Source organism: Pleurodeles waltl, chromosome 12 (genome assembly GCF_031143425.1).
Source record: "Pleurodeles waltl isolate 20211129_DDA chromosome 12, aPleWal1.hap1.20221129, whole genome shotgun sequence".
Taxonomy (NCBI): domain Eukaryota; kingdom Metazoa; phylum Chordata; class Amphibia; order Caudata; family Salamandridae; genus Pleurodeles; species Pleurodeles waltl.
In genome coordinates this window covers 585,043,930-585,066,101 of record NC_090451.1, presented here as the reverse complement: position 1 = coordinate 585,066,101, position 22,172 = coordinate 585,043,930, and positions in this window count along the sequence as shown.

Genomic DNA, 22,172 nt, shown 5'->3' with positions numbered 1-22,172 from the left:
GGGACCCTGGTAACCCAGGGCCCCAGTGCTCATAAGTGTGCCTGAATGTGTTACCTGTGTAGTGACTAACTGTCTCACTGAGGCTCTGCTAATCAGAACCTCAGTGGTTATGCTCTCTCATTTCTTTCCAAATTGTCACTGACAGGCCAGTGACCATTTTTACCAATTTACATTGGCTTACTGGAACACCCTTATAATTCCCTAGTATATGGTACTGAGGTACCCAGGGTATTGGGGTTCCAGGAGATCCCTATGGGCTGCAGCATTTCTTTTGCCACCCATAGGGAGCTCTGACAATTCTTACACAGGCCTGCCACTGCAGCCTGAGTGAAATAACGTCCACGTTATTTCACAGCCATTTTACACTGCACTTAAGTAACTTATAAGTCACCTATATGTCTAACCTTTACCTGGTAAAGGTTAGGGGCAAAGTTACTTAGTGTGAGGGCACCCTGGCACTAGCCAAGGTGCCCCCACATTGTTCAGAGCCAATTCACTGAACTTTGTGAGTGCGGGGACACCATTACACGCGTGCACTACATATAGGTCACTACCTATATGTAGCTTCACCATGGTAACTCCGAATATGGCCATGTAACATGTCTATGATCATGGAATTGCCCCCTCTATGCCATCCTGGCATTGTTGGTACAATTCCATGATCCCAGTGGTCTGTAGCACAGACCCTGGTACTGCCAGGCTGCCCTTCCTGGGGTTTCTCTGCAGCTGCTGCTGCTGCCAACCCCTCAGACAGGCAGCTGCCCTCCTGGGGTCCAGCCAGGCCTGGCCCAGGATGGCAGAACAAAGAACTTCCTCTGAGAGAGGGTGTGACACCCTCTCCCTTTGGAAAATGGTGTGAAGGCAGGGGAGGAGTAGCCTCCCCCAGCCTCTGGAAATGCTTTGTTGGGCACAGATGTGCCCAATTCTGCATAAGCCAGTCTACACCGGTTCAGGGACCCCTTAGCCCCTGCTCTGGCGCGAAACTGGACAAAGGAAAGGGGAGTGACCACTCCCCTGACCTGCACCTCCCCTGGGAGGTGTCCAGAGCTCCTCCAGTGTGCTCCAGACCTCTGCCATCTTGGAAACAGAGGTGCTGCTGGCACACTGGACTGCTCTGAGTGGCCAGTGCCACCAGGTGACGTCAGAGACTCCTGCTGATAGGCTCCTTCAGGTGTTAGTAGCCTTTCCTCTCTCCTAGGTAGCCAAACCCTCTTTTCTGGCTATTTAGGGTCTCTGTCTCTGGGGAAACTTTAGATAACGAATGCATGAGCTCAGCCGAGTTCCTCTGCATCTCCCTCTTCACCTTCTGATAAGGAATCGACCGCTGACCGCGCTGGAAGCCTGCAAACCTGCAACATAGTAGCAAAGACGACTACTGCAACTCTGTAACGCTGATCCTGCCGCCTTCTCGACTGTTTTCCTGCTTGTGCATGCTGTGGGGGTAGTCTGCCTCCTCTCTGCACCAGAAGCTCCGAAGAAATCTCCCGTGGGTCGACGGAATCTTCCCCCTGCAACCGCAGGCACCAAAAAGCTGCATTACCGGTCCCTTGGGTCTCCTCTCAGCATGACGAGCGAGGTCCCTCGAATCCAGCGACACCGTCCAAGTGACCCCCACAGTCCAGTGACTCTTCAGCCCAAGTTTGGTGGAGGTAAGTCCTTGCCTCACCTCGCTGGGCTGCATTGCTGGGAACCGCGACTTTGCAAGCTACTCCGGCCCCTGTGCACTTCCGGCGGAAATCCTTCGTGCACAGCCAAGCCTGGGTCCACGGCACTCTAACCTGCATTGCACGACTTTCTAAGTTGGTCTCCGGCGACGTGGGACTCCTTTGTGCAACTTCGGCGAGCACCGTTTCACGCATCCTCGTAGTGCCTGTTTCTGGCACTTCTCCGGGTGCTACCTGCTTCAGTGAGGGCTCTTTGTCTTGCTCGACGTCCCCTCTCTCTGCAGGTCCAATTTGCGACCTTCTGGTCCCTCCTGGGCCCCAGCAGCGTCCAAAAACGCCAAACGCACGATTTGCGTGTAGCAAGGCTTGTTGGCGTCCATCCAGCGGGAAAACACTTCTGCACGACTCTCCAAGGCGTGGGGGATCCATCCTCCAAAGGGGAAGTCTCTAGCCCTTGTCGTTCCTGCAGTATTCACAGTTCTTCAGCCTAGTAAGAGCTTCTTTGCACCAACCGCTGGCATTTCTTGGGCATCTGCCCATCTCCGAGCTGCTTGTGACTTTTGGACTTGGTCCCCTTGTTCCACAGGTACCCTCAGACAGGAATCCATCGTTGTTGCATTGCTGATTTGTGTTTTCCTTGCATTCTCCCTCTAACACGACTATTTTGTCCTTAGGGGAACTTTAGTGCACTTTGCACTCACTTTTCAGGGTCTTGGGGAGGGTTATTTTTCTAACTCTCACTATTTTCTAATAGTCCCAGCGACCCTCTACAAGGTCACATAGGTTTGGGGTCCATTCGTGGTTCGCATTCCACTTCTGGAGTATATGGTTTGTGTTGCCCCTATCCCTATGTTTCCCCATTGCATCCTATTGTAACTATACATTGTTTGCACTGTTTTCTAAGACTATACTGCATATTTTTGCTATTGTGTATATATATCTTGTGTATATTTCCTATCCTCTCACTGAGGGTACACTCTAAGATACTTTGGCATATTGTCATAAAAATAAAGTACCTTTATTTTTAGTATAACTGTGTATTGTGTTTTCTTATGATATTGTGCATATGACACTAAGTGGTACTGTAGTAGCTTCACACGTCTCCTAGTTCAGCCTAAGCTGCTCTGCTAAGCTACCATTATCTATCAGCCTAAGCTGCTAGACACCCTATACACTAATAAGGGATAACTGGGCCTGGTGCAAGGTGCAAGTACCCCTTGGTACTCACTACAAGCCAGTCCAGCCTCCTACAAGAGTCCAGTCTATTAGTCTCACAGGTGCATTGTCCAAAGGGGCATAGGAAGTGGAGCTGGGGCAGTTTGAGGATGGACAGGGTGACAAGGTGGGACAAAAGGATGACATTCAGGATGGTCTCATTTTATGCCGGGGGTCTTGGCATCGTTCTCTGTCTTTGTCCTGGATCTCAGGGACGGTTTGCGGGGTGGTTCTCCCTCTGCAGGGGGTGGGGTGCTGGTGTGGTGGTCCTGTGGTGGTGCCTCCTGTCCACTAGCACCGGCGGAGGTGGTGGGCAGTTCATCGTCCAAGCTAGTGTCAGGGGCCCCTTGTTGTGCCACAGTGTCCCTCCTGGTGTTGAGGACTTCCTTCAGCACCACTACGATGGTGCCCAGGGTGGAATTGATGGATCTGAGTTCCTCCCTGAAGCCCAAATACTGTTCCTCCTGCAGCCGCTGGGTCTCCTGAAACCTGGCCAGTACCGTTGCCATCATCTCCTGGGAATGATGGTAGGCTCCCATGATGTTGGAGAGGGCCTCGTGGAGAGTGGGTTCCCTGGGCCTGTCCTCCCCCTGTCGCACAGCAGCCCTCCCAGTTCCCCTGTTTCCCTGGGCCTCTGTCCCCTGAACGGTGTGCCCCCTGCCACTGCCCCCAGGTCCCTGTTGTTGTTGGGGTGGTGGGTTAGCCTGGGTTCTCTGTAGTGGTGGACTCACTGCTGATTGACGTGTCCTGGGGACAGAGGTATGGGCCCGCTGGGTGGGTGCTGTGCCGGTGTTTCCAGAGGGGGGAAGCTCTGTGGTGGCCTGTGACTGTGTGAGGGGAACTGACTGTCCCGATGTCCCAGATGGGCCGGGCTGGTCGTCTAGATCCAGTTGGACAGAGCTGCTGACATCACTGTGGGCCTCTTCTGTTGGTGGTGTGTACATGTCTGGACCATCCTGTGCGGTGACGGTGGGTAGGGGTCCTGCAGGGGTGTAAAAGCATAATTATTGCATCTGTGTGTGCCATGGGGTGCAATGGGTGGGTGACCGTGTACCCCAGTGCTTGCATTCCTGTGTGGGACCTTGTGTGATGATGGTTTAGGGGGGTGTATGGGTATGTGCAGTGGCCATGCTTTGGTGATGGGTGTCCATGCTTTGTTGTTGCATGCAGGGCTTGGTGTTGGGATGTGTGGTTTGTGATATTGGGACATTTGTGAGGAGTTGGAGTGATGGGGGTGAGGGCGAGGGTGGGGGTATGTGATGGGATGCTGGTAGGGTGGGGGATATAGTAGTAAAGATTTGACTTACCAGAGTCCATTCCTCCAGCTACTCCTTTGAGGCCCTCAGGATGCAGAATAGCCAAGACTTGCTCCTCCCATGTTGTTAGTTGTTGGGGAGAAGGTGGGGGTCCGCCACCAGTCCTCTGAACCTCAAGGTGGTGTCTTGAGACCACGGAACGCACCTTCCCCCGTAGGTCGTTCCACCTCTTCCTGATTGTGAGAAAGTAGCCTCTTTCTAGCCTTGTTACCCCCACTTTTGGCCTGTTTGTGAGTGTATGTCAGGGTGTTTTCACTGTCTCACTGGAATCCTGCTAGCCAGGGCCAGTGCTCATAGTGAAAACCCTATGTTTTCAGTGTGTTTGTTATGTGTCACTGGGACCCTGCTAGTCAGGACCCCAGTGCTCATAAGTTTGTGACCTATAGGTATGTGTTCCCTGTGTGGTGCCTAACTGTCTCACTGAGGCTCTGCTAACCAGAACCTCAGTGGTTATGCTCTCTCACTTCTTTCCAAATTGTCACTAACAGGCTAGTGACCAATTTTACCAATTTACATTGGCTTACTGGAACACCCTTATAATTCCCTAGTATATGGTACTGAGGTACTCAGGGTATTGGGGTTCCAGGAGATCCCTATGGGCTGCAGCATTTCTTTTGCCACCCATAGGGAGCTCTGACAATTCTTACACAGGCCTGCCACTGCAGCCTGAGTGAAATAACGTCCACGTTATTTCACAGCCATTTTACACTGCACTTAAGTAACTTATAAGTCACCTATATGTCTAACCTTTACCTGGTAAAGGTTAGGTGCAAAGTTACTTAGTGTGTGGGCACCCTGGCACTAGCCAAGGTGCCCCCACATTGTTCAGAGCCAATTCCCTGAACTTTGTGAGTGCGGGGACACCATTACACGCGTGCACTACATATAGGTCACTACCTATATGTAGCTTCACAATGGTAACTCCGAATATGGCCATGTAACATGTCTATGATCATGGAATTGCCCCCTCTATGCCATCCTGGCATAGTTGGCTCAATCCCATGATCCCAGTGGTCTGTAGCACAGACCCTGGTACTGCCAAACTGCCCTTCCTGGGGTTTCACTGCAGCTGCTGCTGCTGCCAACCCCTCAGACAGGCATCTGCCCTCCTGGGGTCCAGCCAGGCCTGGCCCAGGATGGCAGAACAAAGAACTTCCTCTGAGAGAGGGTGTGACACCCTCTCCCTTTGGAAAATGGTGTGAAGGCAGGGGAGGAGTAGCCTCCCCCAGCCTCTGGAAATGCTTTGTTGGGCACAGAGGTGCCCAATTCTGCATAAGCCAGTCTACACCGGTTCAGGGGACCCCATAGCCCTGCTCTGGCGCGAAACTGGACAAAGGAAAGGGGAGTGACCACTCCCCTGACCTGCACCTCCCCTGGGAGGTGTCCAGAGCTCCTCCAGTGTGCTCCAGACCTCTGCCATCTTGGAAACAGAGGTGCTGCTGGCACACTGGACTGCTCTGAGTGGCCAGTGCCACCAGGTGATGTCAGAGACTCCTTCTGATAGGCTCCTTCAGGTGTTAGTAGCCTATCCTCTCTCCTAGGTAGCCAAACCCTCTTTTCTGGCTATTTAGGGTCTCTGTCTCTGGGGAAACTTTAGATAACGAATGCAAGAGCTCATCCGAGTTCCTCTGCATCTCTCTCTTCACCTTCTGCCAAGGAATCGACTGCTGACCGCACTGGAAGCCTGCAAACCTGCAACATAGTAGCAAAGACGACTACTGCAACTCTGTAACGCTGATCCTGCTGCCTTCTCGACTGTTTTCCTGCTTGTGCATGCTGTGGGGGTAGTCTGCCTCCTCTCTGCACCAGAAGCTCCGAAGAAATCTCCCGTGGGTCGACGGAATCTTCCCCCTGCAACCGCAGGCACCAAAAAGCTGCATTACCGGTCCCTTGGGTCTCCTCTCAGCACGACGAGCGAGGTCCCTCGAATCCAGCGACTCTGTCCAAGTGACCCTTCAGTCCAGTGACTCTTCAGTCCAAGTTTGGTGGAGGTAAGTCCTTGCCTCACCTCGCTGGGCTGCATTGCTGGGAACCGTGACTTTTGCAGCTACTCTGGCCCCTGTGCACTTCCGGCGGAAATCCTTTGTGCACAGCCAAGCCTGGGTCCACGGCACTCTAACCTGCATTGCACGACTTTCTAAGTTGGTCTCCGGCGACGTGGGGCTCCTTTGTGCAACTTCGGCGAGCACCATTTCACGCATCCTCGTAGTGCCTGTTTCTGGCACTTCTCTGGGTGCAACCGGCTTCAGAGAGGGCTCCTTGTCTTGCTCGACGTCCCCTCTCTTGGCTGGTCCAATTTGCGACCTCCTGGTCCCTCCTGGGCCTCAGCAGCGTCCAAAAACACTAACCGCACGATTTGCAGCTAGCAAGGCTTGTTGGCATTCTTTCGGCGGGAAAACACTTCTGCACGACTCTCCACGGCGAGAGGGATCCGTCCACCAAAGGGGAAGTCTTTAGCCCTTTTCGTTTCTGCAGAAACCTCAGCTTCTTCTGTCCAGTAGAAGCTTCTTTGCACCCGCAGCTGGCATTTCCTGGGCATTTGCCCATCTCCGACTTGCTTGTGACTTTTGGACTTGGTCCCCTTGTTCCACAGGTACCCTAGATTGGAAATCCACAGTTGTTGCATTGCTGGTTTGTGTCTTTCCTGCATTATTCCTCTAACACGACTTCTTTGTCCTTAGGGGAACTTTAGTGCACTTTGCACTCACTTTTCAGGGTCTTGGGGAGGGTTATTTTTCTAACTCTCACTATTTTCTAATAGTCCCAGCGACCCTCTACAAGGTCACATAGGTTTGGGGTCCATTCGTGGTTCGCATTCCACTTTTGGAGTATATGGTTTGTGTTGCCCCTATCCCTATGTTTCCCCATTGCATCCTATTGTAACTATACATTGTTTGCACTGTTTTCTAAGACTATACTGCATATTTTTGCTATTGTGTATATATATCTTGTGTATATTTCCTATCCTCTCACTGAGGGTACACTCTAAGATACTTTGGCATATTGTCATAAAAATAAAGTACCTTTATTTTTAGTATAACTGTGTATTGTGTTTTCTTATGATATTGTGCATATGACACTAAGTGGTGCTGAAGTAGCTTCACACGTCTCCTAGTTCAGCCTAAGCTGCTCTGCTAAGCTACCATTATCTATCAGCCTAAGCTGCTAGACACCCTATACACTAATAAGGGATAACTGGGCCTGGTGCAAGTACCCCTTGGTACTCACTACAAGCCAGTCCAGCCTCCTACACTGATGTCATCCCTATTTCTTGGGTGATGTCCCACTGCGTTGACCCTGTCCACTATTCTTTGCCATAGCTCCATCTTCCTAGCTATGGAGGTGTGCTGCACCTGTGATCCGAATAGCTGTGGCTCTACCCGGATGATTTCCTCCACCATGACCCTGCGCTCCTCCTCAGAGAACCTGGGGTGTCTTTGCCGTGCCATGGGGTGGTGTGGGTGATGTGTGGGGTGGTGTGTGTTGTGATGTGTTTGGTGATATTTAGTGGTGTGTTGTGTGAGGTGCGTGGATTTAATGGGGGTGATGGTGTTGTGTGCCTGTGGATGCTTGTTTGTAGATTGTGGTGTCTCTCTCTGGCCTTCCTTCGGGATTTTGGTCGTAGGGGTTTGTGGGTGATGTGGGTGTGTGTTTTATATTGTATTGGGTGTGTGGGAGTAGTGTGTGTATGTGTATCAGGTGTGTGCATTTCAATTTCTCCAATGTGGTAGTGTTTTGTAAATGTGTGTGTATTTTGAGTGGGGCGGTGTGTATCGCCAATGGAATACCGCGGTTGAAATACCGCCACGTGGATTCATGGGTCGTGATAGTGTGGGCGTATTCCTGTTGGCATGAAGGTGGAGGTTTTTTTTTTGCCAGTTTATCACTGACCTTTGGTGTGGCGGACTTGAGTGGGTGTCTAAATTTTGGCGGATTCCGAGCTGTGGGTCATAATGACCGTGGCGGAATTCCGCTGCCGCGGCGGTGTGTTGGCGGGCTTCTGCTGCAATGACCCCCATAGTAACTAAAATGACTTTATGTTAAAAAAAACCAATAGAAATTCACTGGAAAAAAACAACAGTTAAGTGGCCGTTATAGCTAGGGTCTGAATTTACTCGTACATAACCATAGAAATTCAGCAGTTTCAGTTAGAGTTATTTCAAGTAACTGTAACTTGCACCCTAAGATAACCATAATTCGCGCCTTCACCATGCACACCTAATTACTCCACATATTATATAATCGATGAGATCTTGTATGGTATCTTTGATATTACTGCAATATTTGCATAACATCATTGATAAGAAAACTGTGGAGGCATGGCAAGGGCATGACTTATAGTTACCTTAGGGCAAAACTGATAGTTACTTGAAAGGACTCTAACTATAACTGCTGAATTTCTATGGTTTTGTATGAGTAAATTCAGAACCGAACTATAGCATTCCTGTAACCTGTATATATATATATATACATATATATATATATATATGCATATTTTTATGATTATATTTATTTATATATATATATATATACATATACATATATATATATATATATATATATATATATATATATACACATATATGTATATATACACATATATGTATATATAGTAGGACCAACTTTTCCCAGAGGCGTAGCATTTTTTTTTTGCTAATAACTTTGCCACCATCTGGTGAATCTTCATGAAATTTTCAAAACAAGTTTGCTACTCATTGCAGGTGATGTGTGGAAAGATAGACAGACAAAGCAACTTTATTTGGCGTATACAGCCATAAAAGCATGAGTAAAAAATACACAGAAGTACCAAACGCAGTAAAACAGCATGTAAAAATATAAACAGCCATTTAGAATATAGAATATTTCCATCTAAAGGATCATCAGCTCATACCATTTCCTTATGTAAAATACACATCTAATAAAATTCAAGGTTGCACTACATAATTCGATTGAAACAGGTTTCTGTAAAAAATACCATAGCAGCTCGATAACTGTTAAGGTTAGATTTTTGCAGAAGGGGTACTAAAAATGCTTTTCTTGGAGCTGAATATAGAGGGAAACAAAGAATGAAGTGGCTTGTGCTTTGTTTTGTAGAATAATTACAGTGACACTGGGGTAGCTCATGCATCCAAACTTCCTGGATGGGAAATGCAACTTTAAAATGTATCAGTCAGTCAGTCATAAAAGATTTATTCGACTACTAAAAGCCATACGAGCACACAGTCAGCACATAGATATACATATTATAACAATATCATATTACAATAAAAGCAGATAAAAAAATAGTTAAAAAGGAATGTTAAAAACAGAAACAAAATTCATGACCACCGCCCATAACAAAGTAGCCATCTTTTCATCCAGGCAGAGTCTTCGTAATCATATGGGCCCTTATTAAAAAAGCATGTAACATTAAAACAAATAAAAGGGCTAGTTAACATTTGTAAGTACATCAGCACAGGTCTAACTTGCTCAAATTAATGCTCCCTGAGCAAAGACATAGGGGGTCATTACAACATTGGCGGTAAAAGGCGCTTACCGCCGTGCAGAAGACCGCCAATACACCGCCGCGGCCGCGGAATTCCGCCACAGCTATTATGACACACAGCTCGGAATCCGCCGAAATTCAGACACCCACACAACTCCGCCACACCAAAGGTCAGTGATAAACTGGCGATAACAAAACCTCCACCTCCACGCCAACAGAAACACGCCCATGCTATTACGACCCATGAATCCACGCAGCGGTCTTTCAACCGCGGTATTCCATTGGCGGTACACACCGCTGCGCTCAAAATACACACACATCTCCAAAACACCGCCACATTGGACAATTCAAAATACACACACCTGATACACATACACACACCACTCCCACACACCCAATACTATATAAAACACACACCCACATCACCCGCAAACCCCAACGACTGAAAAATCACGAACGAAGGCCAGAGAGAGAGCACAGAATAGACAACCCCATCACACAGAGGCACACAACACCATCACCCACACAACATCTGCGCACCAAACACCACTCACCACTACACATCACCACACTCATCACCACAAACACCACCCCACACATCACACACACCACCCCATGTCACGCCAAAGAGACCCCTGCTTCTCCGAGGAGGAGCTCAGGGTCATGGTGGAGGAAATCATCCGGGTAGAGCCACAGCTATTTGGCTCACAGGTACAGCACACATCAATAGCCAGGAAGATGGAGCTATGGCGCAGAATAGTGGACAGGGTCAACGCCGTGGGACAGCACCCAAGATATAGGGAGGACAGCAGGAAGAGGTGGAACGACCTACGGCGGAAGGTGCGTTCAACGATCTCTAGGCACAACATCGCGGTGCAGCGGACTGGCGGCGGACCCCCACCTCCTCCCCCACAACTAACAACATGGGAGGAGCAAGTCTTGACCATCATGCATCCAGAGGGCCTCGGAGGAGTCGGTGGAGGATGGGACACTGGTAAGTCAAATCTTAACTATCATATCCCCCACCCTACCTGCATGCTATCACACACCCCCACCCTCACCCCCTCCCCTATCACTCCAACTCCTCACTAATGTACTAAGAACACAAACCACACATCTCAACACCAAGCCCTGCATGACATAACTAAGCATGGTCACCCCTCACTAAAGCATGCTCACTGCACATACCCAGAACAACCCCCTAACCATCATCACACAAGCCCCCACACAGGAATGCTTGCACTGGGGTAGACGCTCACCCACCCATTGCACTCCATTACACACACACATGCAATAATCATGCTCTTATGCCCCTGCAGGAACCCAAAGGACCGTCACCACACCAGAGGGTCCAGACAACACCACTCCACCCCCAGAAGAGGCCCACAGTGACGATAGCAGCTCTGCCCTACTGGATCCTGATGACCAGCCCGGACCATCATGGGCCTCGGGACAGTCGGTTCCCCTTGCACAGGCACAGCCTAACACTGACCTTCCACCCTCTGGTAACACCAGCACAGCACCCACCCAGCGGGCCCAAACCTCCCTACCCAGGACAGGTCAATCAGCGGTGTGTCCACCACTACAGGGAACCCAGGATAACCCACCACCCCAACAACAACAGGGACCTGGGGGCAGTGGTAGTGGGCACACGGTCCAGGGGACGGAGGCACAGGAACACAGGGGAACTGGGAGGGCTGCTGTGCAACAGGGGGCGGACAGGCCAAGGGAACCCACTCTCCACAAGGCCCTATCCTCCCTCATGGGAGCATACCACCACGCCCAGGAGACGATGGCGACGGTCCTGGACAAGTTGCAGGAGACCCTGCGCCTGCAGGAGGAACAGTATTTGGGGTTCAGGGAGGAGCTCAGGACCATCAGCTCCACCTTGGGCACCATCGTAGGGGTGCTGAAGGACATCCAGCAGACCATGAGGGACACTGTAGCACTCCAAGGGGCCCCTGACACTAGCCAGGACGATGAACTGCCCACCACCTCCGCCGGCACTAGTGGACAGGACGCGCCGCCACAGGACCAACACACCAGCACCCCACCCCCTGCAGATGGACAACCACCACGCAAGTGGTCCCTGAGATCCAGGAACAGGACAGAGCAAGATGGCAAGACCCCCGCCAGGAAATGAGACCACCCTGTTTGTCCTCCCACTGTACCACCTTGTTACCCTGTCCATACGTAAACTGCCCAAGCTCCACTTCCTATGCCCAGATGGGCAGTGCACCTGTGAGACTAATAGACTGGACTCTGCCATGGACATTCCTCCGCCATCACCCATCCTCTTTTTACAACCCCCTCCCATTTCTGAGCACTTCAATAAACACCCTTGAAACACAAAACAATCTTGAGTCAGTCTGTGATTTACTAAATATGTATTATCAATGACTGTGTCATAATGCGTTTCCCATTGTAAGGCTAACATACCTATGTCACACATCACAAGTCCTTGAAGGATGCAAGCAGATGACACGTTGGTAACCACACCTGTGAAACCGTAATGGAAAGGTACAACTCAGTTACCAAATACTGCTATTAAATAGCAGACAGGATAGAGGTAGACGTGTGAAAGTTAATGTAATGTTAAACATGAAAATGTTCTCACCTGTGTGTCACTGGAAATATTGCTGTATGAATGACTGCCTGTTATCGTTGTCTTCTTCCTCAGCTTCCTCCTCATCACTGTCCACAGGCTCCACAGCTGCAACAACACCGTCATCCTCCTGCAGAAAAGGCACCTGGCTTCGCAAAGCCAAATTATGGAGCATGGAGCAGGCGATGATGATCTCGCACACCTTCTTCGGTGAGTAGAATAGGGATCCACCTGTCATATGGAGGCACCTGAACCTGGCTTCAGGAGGCCGAAGGTGCGTTCGATCACCCTCCTAATCCGCCCATGGGCCTCATTGTAGCGTTCCTCTGCCCGGGTCCTGGGATTCCTCACTGGGGTCAATAGCCAGGAAAGGTTGGGTAACCAGAGTCCCCCAATAGCCATACACGGTGCCTCTGGAGTTGACCCATCATATCAGGGATGCTGCTATTCCGCAGGATGGAGGCCTCATGCACTGAGCCAGGGAACATAGCATTTACCTGCGAGATGTACTGGTCTGCCAAACATACCATCTGGGCATTCATTGAATGATAACTCTTCCTGTTCCTGTACACCTGTTCACTCCTGTGTGGGGGGACCAGAGTTACATGGGTCCCATCAATGGCACCTATGACGTTGGGGATATGTCCAAGGGCATAGAAGTCACCTTTCACTGTAGGCAAATCTGCCACATCAGGGAAAATGATGTATCTCCGTACGTGTTTCAGCAGGGCAGACAGCACTCTGGACAACACGTTGGAAAACATAGGCTGGGACATCCCTGATGCTATGGCCACTGTTGTCTGAAAAGACCCACTTGCAAGGAAATGGAGCACTGACAGCACCTGCACGTCAGGGGGATTCCAGTCGGATGGCGGATTGGTGACATCAAGTCTGGCTCCAACTGGGTACATAGTTCCTAGATTGTGCCACGGTAAAACCGGTAGGTGACGATGACATGTCGCTCTTGCGGTCGGTACACCGGAGGATTCCGCCATCTTCTCAACTGTCCCAGCTGATGGTGCCTACGAAGGAAAACAGCGAAGAGTCAGTCATTATTCCTCCAGGTATGTACCCACAGTTACACACAAGACTACACCACTCACAGAACCCTTTCTGTACGTGTGTTGAGTGTAGGCCTAGCTATGTGTGACGCAGAGGTAAATTAAGCCATGTGGGCCCCTGAAATGGCGGCTGCCTGACCTCTAAACTGGGATAATGGGATTGTGGGGTAACTGCGCTGGCGTTGCACACCATCGCGGTAGGCGGTCGTAGACCGCGGTGCAATGCTGCATTGGTTAACTTTGGACCCTATGGGTCCCAGGAGCCAATGAACAGGTGCGCCGGCGGTGATGATGCGCACCGCCGCGGACGTCACCGCCGCGGTCGTGACCGCCATTTTCTATCTGTTCAATCACTAGATACCTGACCTTTGACAGGAGAGGACCTACACTGCAAGTGCTGCTGTGACCTCGGTCTGGAAGCGACAATGGCTGCTGCGTCTGGGGAAAGGGCCCCTGCCTTCACTGCACAGGAGTTGGAGAAACTGGTAGACGGGGTCCTCCCCCAGTACACGCTACTCTACGGTCCTCCAGACCAACAGGTTAGTACACAGGGAGCACGTGGTATGGGCTAGGCCTGGGTGGAGAGGGCTGGTTGGAAGAGGGAAGGGGGCAGAGTTCATAGAACATTAATGCATGCAAGTGAATGGGCCACATGGCCAGAGTAGGGAGGGGGCCACTCACAATGATGGTGCAGTTGGTAATGACTGTTCCTCTTTCCTTGTGCACGTCATGTAGGTCAGTGCCCATCAGAAGAGGGACATTTGGCGTGCCATCTCCAAGGAGGTCCGGACCCTGGGGGCCCACCAGAGACGGGTCACCCACTGCCGTAAGAGATGGGAGGACATTTGCCGCTGCAGCAAGAAGACGGCGGAGGCTCAGCTGGGGATAGCCTCCCAACGTGGGAGGGGTGCCCGTCGCACCATGACCCCCTTGATGTTCCGGATCCTGGCGGTGGCCTACCCGGAGTTGGATGGGCGCTTGAGGGCATCACAGCAGACACAAGGGGGTGAGTACACTCTCATTCTGCGGACTTTGCGTGCAGTGGAGGTGTCTGGGTGGGGGAGGTGGGCTGTGGGTGTCCCTAGGCCAGGGCGAGTTCGGTAGGCAAGGCCCCTCCGTAATATAGGCCATGTGGCACTCTACCCCACCTCAGCAGAGTGCCAAGTCGAGGTATAGTTGCCCCTGTGGCATCCATGTGCGCAGATGTCCACCATTGCCATGTAGGCCATATCCCAGGAATTGCATGTGCAGAGGGCAGGAGCACGGCGTAATATAAGGGGCTGCTGTGTCTGTCTTGTCCGCCAACGCTAGCGGTATGCCATGCACTAAAACTCTCTTTCTCCTGTCTCCCCCCTTTTTCTGTTCTCCCTGTCCTTTTGTACATCAGCATCATCAGGCGGAGGTACAGTGGCACCGGAGCACGAGGGAGCTGCATCCCACATGGCCATGGAGGGCCACACCACGGACTCTGAATGCACCAGTGGGACGGAGGGCGAGGGAAGCTTCACGTCGGCCACCGGATCACCAAGCAGCGACACGGACTCGTCCGCCGATGGGGGCTCCCTTGTGGTGGCGGCACCATCTGTGCGCCCCACTTCTACAGGTACAGCCGCCACCTCCCCTACCAGCACCGCCCTCCCAGCAGCCCCTCAGCGTTTGCCCCGTGCCCGCTCACCCAGGAGGGTGGGCATCACCTTCGCCCCAGGCACCTCAGGCCCTGCCCCAGTCACCCCTGCTGCCCTCAGTGAGGAGGCCATTGACCTCCTCAGGTCACTCACTGTTGGACAGTCTACCATTGTGAATGCCATCCAGGGTGTAGAACGAGAGTTGCAACACGGTAATGCATTCCTGGAGGGCATTCATTCTGGTCAGGCTGTCCTTCAGCGAACCCTGCAATCTCTGGCCTCAGCACTGATGGCAGCCATTGTCCCTGTGTCTAGCCTCCCCCCTCCAACCTCCTTCACCCAGACCTAATCTCCTGTACCCCAGCCAATCCCAAACACACCTACAGACCAGCATGCACACAAGTCAGCACACACAGGTAGCTCAAGCAAACATAGGCACCACACAACCCACAGGCACTCATGCAAGCCTCACCCACGTACAGACACAGCAACATCCACTGCCTCCACTGTGTCCCCCTCCTCCTCTTCTCCCTCCTCCATCCCAGTCTCGTCTACACACACACCTGCATGCACCACATCTACAGCCACCATGAATCGCACAAAGAGACCCAGCACCACAAGCCGCTCACCTGCACTCACCACCTCCACTCCCATTTACACGTCCCCTGTGTCCTCTCCCAGTGTGTGTGTCACGCCCCCTCCCAAAGTACACAAACGCCGGCAATCACTCACCCAACATCCATCCACCTCACGACAGCCTCCAGTACCTGCACCTGCACCCAAAACACCTAAAGTGACACCTCCGACAACCACCTCCTCTTCCTCCACTCCCAGGCCCCCTCCAACTACCCATCCCAGTGTTCGTCAGAAACTGTCCCTCTGTAAAGTTGACCTTTTTGCCCCCACCCCCCTCCAATTCATCAGTCCCGTCATAGCGCCTCAGCCAAAAAGCCTCCAATTCCAAAGGTGCCTGTTCAAGGTATGTGGAGTGCACCGGCCACCAGGGCAGGCAGTATGACCCGGAGCCAAGGCACTGGCAGCCCACCCCCTGTAAAGGCTCCAAAATTGGAGAGTGGACGACGGGACCGTGTGAAGACTCCTGGTGGGAAAACAACTCACATGGGTTCCAAGGGGATTGGAGAGTCAGCTGTGACTCCACCAAAGGTGTGGAAGGGCCAGAGGAAGTCTGCCCAGCCTGTTGTGAGTGTTACGGCGGAGAAGTGCGCCATCATTTCCGGCGGTCGAGACACAACCGCCAGCACTGTCGTCACTGGTCCAGAGACCACCGCCAGAGTCATTGCCCAGGAGGGCCCAAGTATTGTCACTGGTCCAGAGACCGCCGCCAGAGTCATTGCCCAGGAGGGCCCAAGTATCGTCACTGGTCCAGAGACCACTGCCGGAGTCACTGTACAGGAGGGCCCAAGTATCGTCACTTGTCCGGAGACCACCGCCGGAGTCACAGCCCAGGAGGGCACAAGTATTGTCACTGGTCAGGAGACCACCGCCGGAGTCACAGCCCAGGAGGGCACAAGTATTGTCACTGGTCAGGAGACCACTGCCGGAGTCACAGCCCAGGAAGGCTCAGGAGACCACCGCCGGAGTCACAGCCCAGGAAGGCACAAGTATTGTCACTGGTCAGGAGACCACCGCCGGAGTCACAGCCCAGGAGGGCACAAGTATCGTCACTGGTCAGGAGACCACCGCCGGAGTCACAGCCCAGGAGGGCCCCGGCTGCCACAGCCCAGCTGGGCTATGATGGAACGTCATGCCACACACCAATGCCCAGTGTAGGGAACGTCATGCCACACACCAATGCCCAGTGTAGGGAACGTCATGCCACACACCAATGTCCGTACCAGAACCGCCATGGCAAAGCACCGCTGAACAGGGCAAAGACCGCCATGGCAAAGCACCGCTGAACAGTCCTGAACCGCTATGTCAAAGCACCGTTGAACAGGCCAAAGACTGCCATGGCAAAGCACCGCTGAACAGGCCAAAGACCGCCATGGCAAAGCACAGCTGAACAGGGCAAATACCGCCATGGCAAAGCACCGCTGAACAGTCCTGAACCGCCATGTCAAAGCACCGCTGAACAGGCCAAAGACCGCCATGGCAAAGCACCGCTGAACAGGGCAAAGACCGCCATGGCAAAGCACCGCTGAACAGGGCAAAGACCGCCATGGCAAAGCACCGCTGAACAGTCCTGAACCGCCATGTCAAAGCACCGCTGAACAGGGAAAGACCGCCATGGCAAAGCACCGCTGAACAGGGCAAAGACTGCCATAGCAAAGCACCGCTGAACAGGGCAAAGACCGCCATGGCAAAGCACCGCTGACCAGGGCAAAGACCGCCATGGCAAAGCACCGCTGAACAATCTTGAACCGCCATGTCAACGCACCGCTGAACAGGGCAAGCACCGGGTAGGAATGAATAGACCACCACATCAGGCATCCTTATCCCATGTGCAGCTGGGACAGTGACAGGACAGGAACTTTCACGGGGAGACTCATCCAGCCTGGGCACCAGTCCCCCTCCAGAACCAGTGGAGACCTGCATCCACTCTGTCTGTCCTGCACAGGATGAAGCACTCTGGGCACCAGTCCCCCCAGTACCAGTGGAGACCTGCATCTACTTGAGAGACTGTGGCTTTCCACTCCCCAGGACGGCACTGTGGGAAAGCCCCCCACTGTAGAGACTTGAGAGACTGTGGCTTTGCACTCCCCAGGATGGCACAGTGGGCACCCCACCCACTGTAGAGACTTGAGAGACTGTGGCTTTGCACTCCCCAGGATGGCACAGTGGGCAACCCACCCACTGTAGAGACTTGAAAGACTGTGGCTTTGCACTCCCCAGGATGGCACAGTGGGCAACCCACCCACTGTAAAGACTTGAAAGACTGTGGCTTTGCACTCCCCAGGATGGCACAGTGGGCAAGCCACCCACTGTAGAGACTTGAGAGACTGTGGCTTTGCACTCCCCAGGATACATCAATGGGCAAGGAGCCCCGTCGTGGATCTGGCTTTGCAGTCATCCGGCTGAGGTGCCCCCCCTTCCCTTCCCCCTGAGGTGCCTGTAGAATTTCTATCTGATGCCCCAGCAGTGTTCTCTCCGATTGTGGTCAGGTATCCTTTGTGGGCCTCGCCCATGCATTTTTGGACTGTTGGTGCATGGACATTGTTGTGTACATATCTGCACTACTTCTCGTACTGTATATAATTATGACTGATTTTCATATATATCTGTATATTTTTGTATGACATGTATATTGCCACATTACAATGTTTGACCGAATTTCGCTTTGTCTTTTCATTCTTCCAGGGGGATTGTAGGTTGTTACTGTGATTTTTGTGAATGCATTGGTGTGTATGTTGTATTATGCGAGGTTGGGGGTGTTTGGTGGGTGTCCTCCTAACTTTTGCCTCCCCCTCCCCCATGTCGTAGGTGCATTACTCACCGTTGTCTTTGGCGGCTACGTAGATGATGGTCGTAGAGGAGCAGAAACACAAGAGCAGGGAGTATTTGGAGTTCCGGGTCCATGGAGTCCTCGTTCCTCGTGGGATGTGTTCAGGTGAGCGTTTTCCCATTGCCAAAGCTGTTTCCGCCGTGTTTTTATCCACGGTGAATCCGCCCTGGAAAAGGTGGCGGATTGGCGGGTTGTGATACTATGGGCGGTACATTGTCTTCTGCCTGTCTGTTGGCGGTGACCGCCGCGCTGCTTGTCTGTACCGCCGTGACGGTCGGAGTGTTAAAGTGGCTGTCTTTGTTGGCGGTTTCCGCCAGGGTCATAATTCCCTTTTTTTGTCCGCCGGCCTGTTTGCGGTATTACCGCAGATTTAACACCGCCCGCAAGGGTTGTAATGGCCCCCATAATGTACTTATGACGTAGTTCTCTAAGGTACTCACAAAAGAAAACAAAGTGCATGGTATCTTGTGGGGAAAAATCATTACATGGACTGGGTCTTCTGTCTTCCACCTTATGTTTCCCCTGAGGAACCACTAGGGACCAATGTAAAAGATTGAATCCAAAACTCAGCAGAAGTGAACAATGTTGTATTAATGTAACAGTGATCAGGTAGGGCTCCGTCTCGGGCTAGTTTTTTCCATAAGAACAAACAGTTAGTTTAATGAGTTCTCGTACCTCCCTTTCGGAGCTCAGTGTGCAAATAAAGTGCTGCTTTGCCAAAATCAGATCTCTCTTTATGATAGCATGTGGGTTCTCAAATAAATCAGGATGCCCTAATTTCCGTGTAACATCCTTAATATATTTAAACCAAGGGATGTGTAATACCTTGATTAAGGTCAGGCAATCTTTAATGATTGTGCAGTTAAGATCTAACACTGGATTATATCACACCTTGATCCATCAGAGCAGGGGTGCAATGGACAAGTATATTTAAGCCCCCGCTCGTCATGTAAGAAACATGTGGTGACAGACTGTGGAACCATAAACTATTTCCTTAAGAATTTATTTTCCACGGTCCAGATATCCTTCATATTCTGAAAGCCCCAGATGTCACTGTCACAAGTCGCAATTAGGACACATTTGCCCTGATAGACCTTGATGAGAGCCATAATCTGTTTCGCTTCCAGCGTATTAGCAAAATCTAGTATTGCTGCTGCCACTCTTGAAAAGGCATTCCTTTTTAATCTCATTTATGGACCTCACAACCCTCTCTCGTCAAAAAGGACCCACAGATGTAAAAAGGTAAGGACCCTAACCAGTTCTTTATCCCCCCCCCCCCACCAGAAACACTTTTTCTGGGGTTTCCTACTACCAACAACCATAGTATGTGACCTAAAGTAGTTGGTAGTCAGGTCAAGCGTGCTTATAAAGCACACAAACGAGTCAACCAGCTGTTACAGACCCTTCGTGGTCTGGCAATTAGTACTGTGTCATCCACATAAAGAAGGAGAGGTCCTAGTTGTGAGCCAGCCCTTGGGATATCTTTACAGGCTTTACTTAATTCACATCCCAAATTGTTGATCTATAAAATAAATCAAAAGATGACAAAATACAGCCTTGCCTCTAGAGACTTGCAGATTCTGACAAGTGCTCTTTCTGGTCATACCTTATCGTGGCAGCAAGATCCCTAGGCAAATCACATAAGAAATACACTATGGCCCTCATTACAACCCTGGAGTCGGTGATATAGTGGCGGTAATACCGCCAACAGGCCAGCGGTAATAAATACGAAAAAATGACCACAGCGGAAACCGCTCAGACAGACAGCCACTTTAACACACCGACCGCCAGGGTGAAATCAACAGGCACCACAGCGGTAACCGCCTACAGCCAGGCGGAAGACAATGTTCCACCCACTGTATTATGACACACCAATCCACCACCTTTTCCGGGGCAGTACCAAAGACATCAAAAGCTTGGCGAAAACACTGCACAGAAGGGAAACAACTCACCTCTGGAGACTCATGGAAGAACCACGCCGCCATGGAGCCCGAGTTGCACATGTACCCCATGCTCTTCTGCTCCACTACGAACACCAACGCGGACGAAGACAACCACAGTGAGTACTGATGCCTAGCACACAGGGGAGGGGGGAGATAAAAGAGAGTGACACACACATGCAACACCCCCACCCTCAAAACCATACACAAAACCAGATGCACAAACATTACATATTGACCCCATACCGCTCAGGAATAATGCAAGGACAAAATAAATTGATTAAAGTGAGTGTAATCAGATAAAATAGTATAAATATGTGCAACCAAATCAACAAGTATATACATATTTACAAATGTAGGGACACTGCCCAGTCCTCAATGTCCGTGGGCCACAGGGCCCATCTCACTCCTGCAACAACACGGAGAGAACACTGCAGGGGCATCAGGTCGAAAATAGCCAGGCACCTCAGGAGGATGGAGAATGGAGGTGTCAACATGCCCTGTGCTTGATCCTGGGGAGTGCAAGGCCACAGTCTCTCAAGTGGAAAGCTTCTCCACTGGTTCTGGAGGGGGCATTTTGCCCAGTGAGCTTCACCCTGTGGAGGATGGGGTAAGTGGATGGCTTCTCCACTGGTTCTGGAGGGGGCATTGTGCCCAGTGAGGCTCATCCTGTGGAGGATGGGGTGAGTGGATGGCTACTTCTACTGGTTCTGGAGGGGGCACTGTGCCCTCTGATGCAGATCTTGGAGAGAGCAAGGTCACGGTCTCTCACCTGGGTGCCAGACCCACAGGATTTGCAGGGACCAGGCTGCACAACAGCCCATGGGCGCAGGACTACACATTGTCCACCGGCGGTGATGGCTGCTCAGTGGTGGCAGTGGTGGTGCTGCTGGTGGAGCTGGCAGTGGTGGGGCGAGGCTCCAGCCCATCCCCTACAGCCTCGGACGGCTGCCCACTGGGGCTGCTGCTGCTGGCAGTGGTGCTGGCAGTAGTGGGGGGAGGCTCCAGCCCATCCCCTGCAGCCTTAGATGTCTGCCCACTGGGGCTGCCGCTGCTGGCAGTGTTGCTGGTGGCGGTGCTGGCAGTGGTGGGGGAGGCTCCAGCCCATCCCCCTGCAGCCTCGGACGGCTGCCCCCCTAGGGCTGCTGCTGCTGGTGGCAGTACTGGTGGCGGTGCTGGCAGTAGTGGGGGGAGGCTTCAGCCCATCCCCTGCAGCCTTGGACTGCTGCACCACCATGGTTGGTGGTGGGCGCTCCGACTGAGTCCCTGCACCAGGCCCCTTGTCTCTACTGTCTGCTGTTTCAGGCCGCTTGCCCCTCCTTCCTGCAGTTGGGGCTGCCTCCTTGCCCTTCTGTCCAGCAGCTGGGGCTGCCTCCTTGCTCTTCCGTCCTGCAGCTGGGGCTGCCTCGTTGCCCTTCCATCCTGCAGCTGGTGCTGGCTCCTTGCCCTTCCTTCCTGCAGATGGGGCTGACTCCTTGAACTTCCTTGACGCACTTGGGGCTGGCACCCTGTCCATCTGGCTGGCTGGTGGCCGTGATCCTTTCCCGCCTGGAGTAGTTGGGGACACTACTGTGCCCGAGGACTTGGTGGCTGAGGTGCTTGCCTGGGTTTTGACAGCCCTGGCCCGACGTGAGGGATGGGGGGAAGTTTAGGGAAGAGGTCAATGGTGGAGAGGAAAAGCTTCTTAGGGACATTGGGGCGGGAGGAGGGAGATGGTTTGGGAGTGGAGGAAGAGGGAGTGGTGGTAGGAGGTGTCTGTCTGCTGTGTTTGGGTGCAGGTGCATGGGCTGGATGCTGT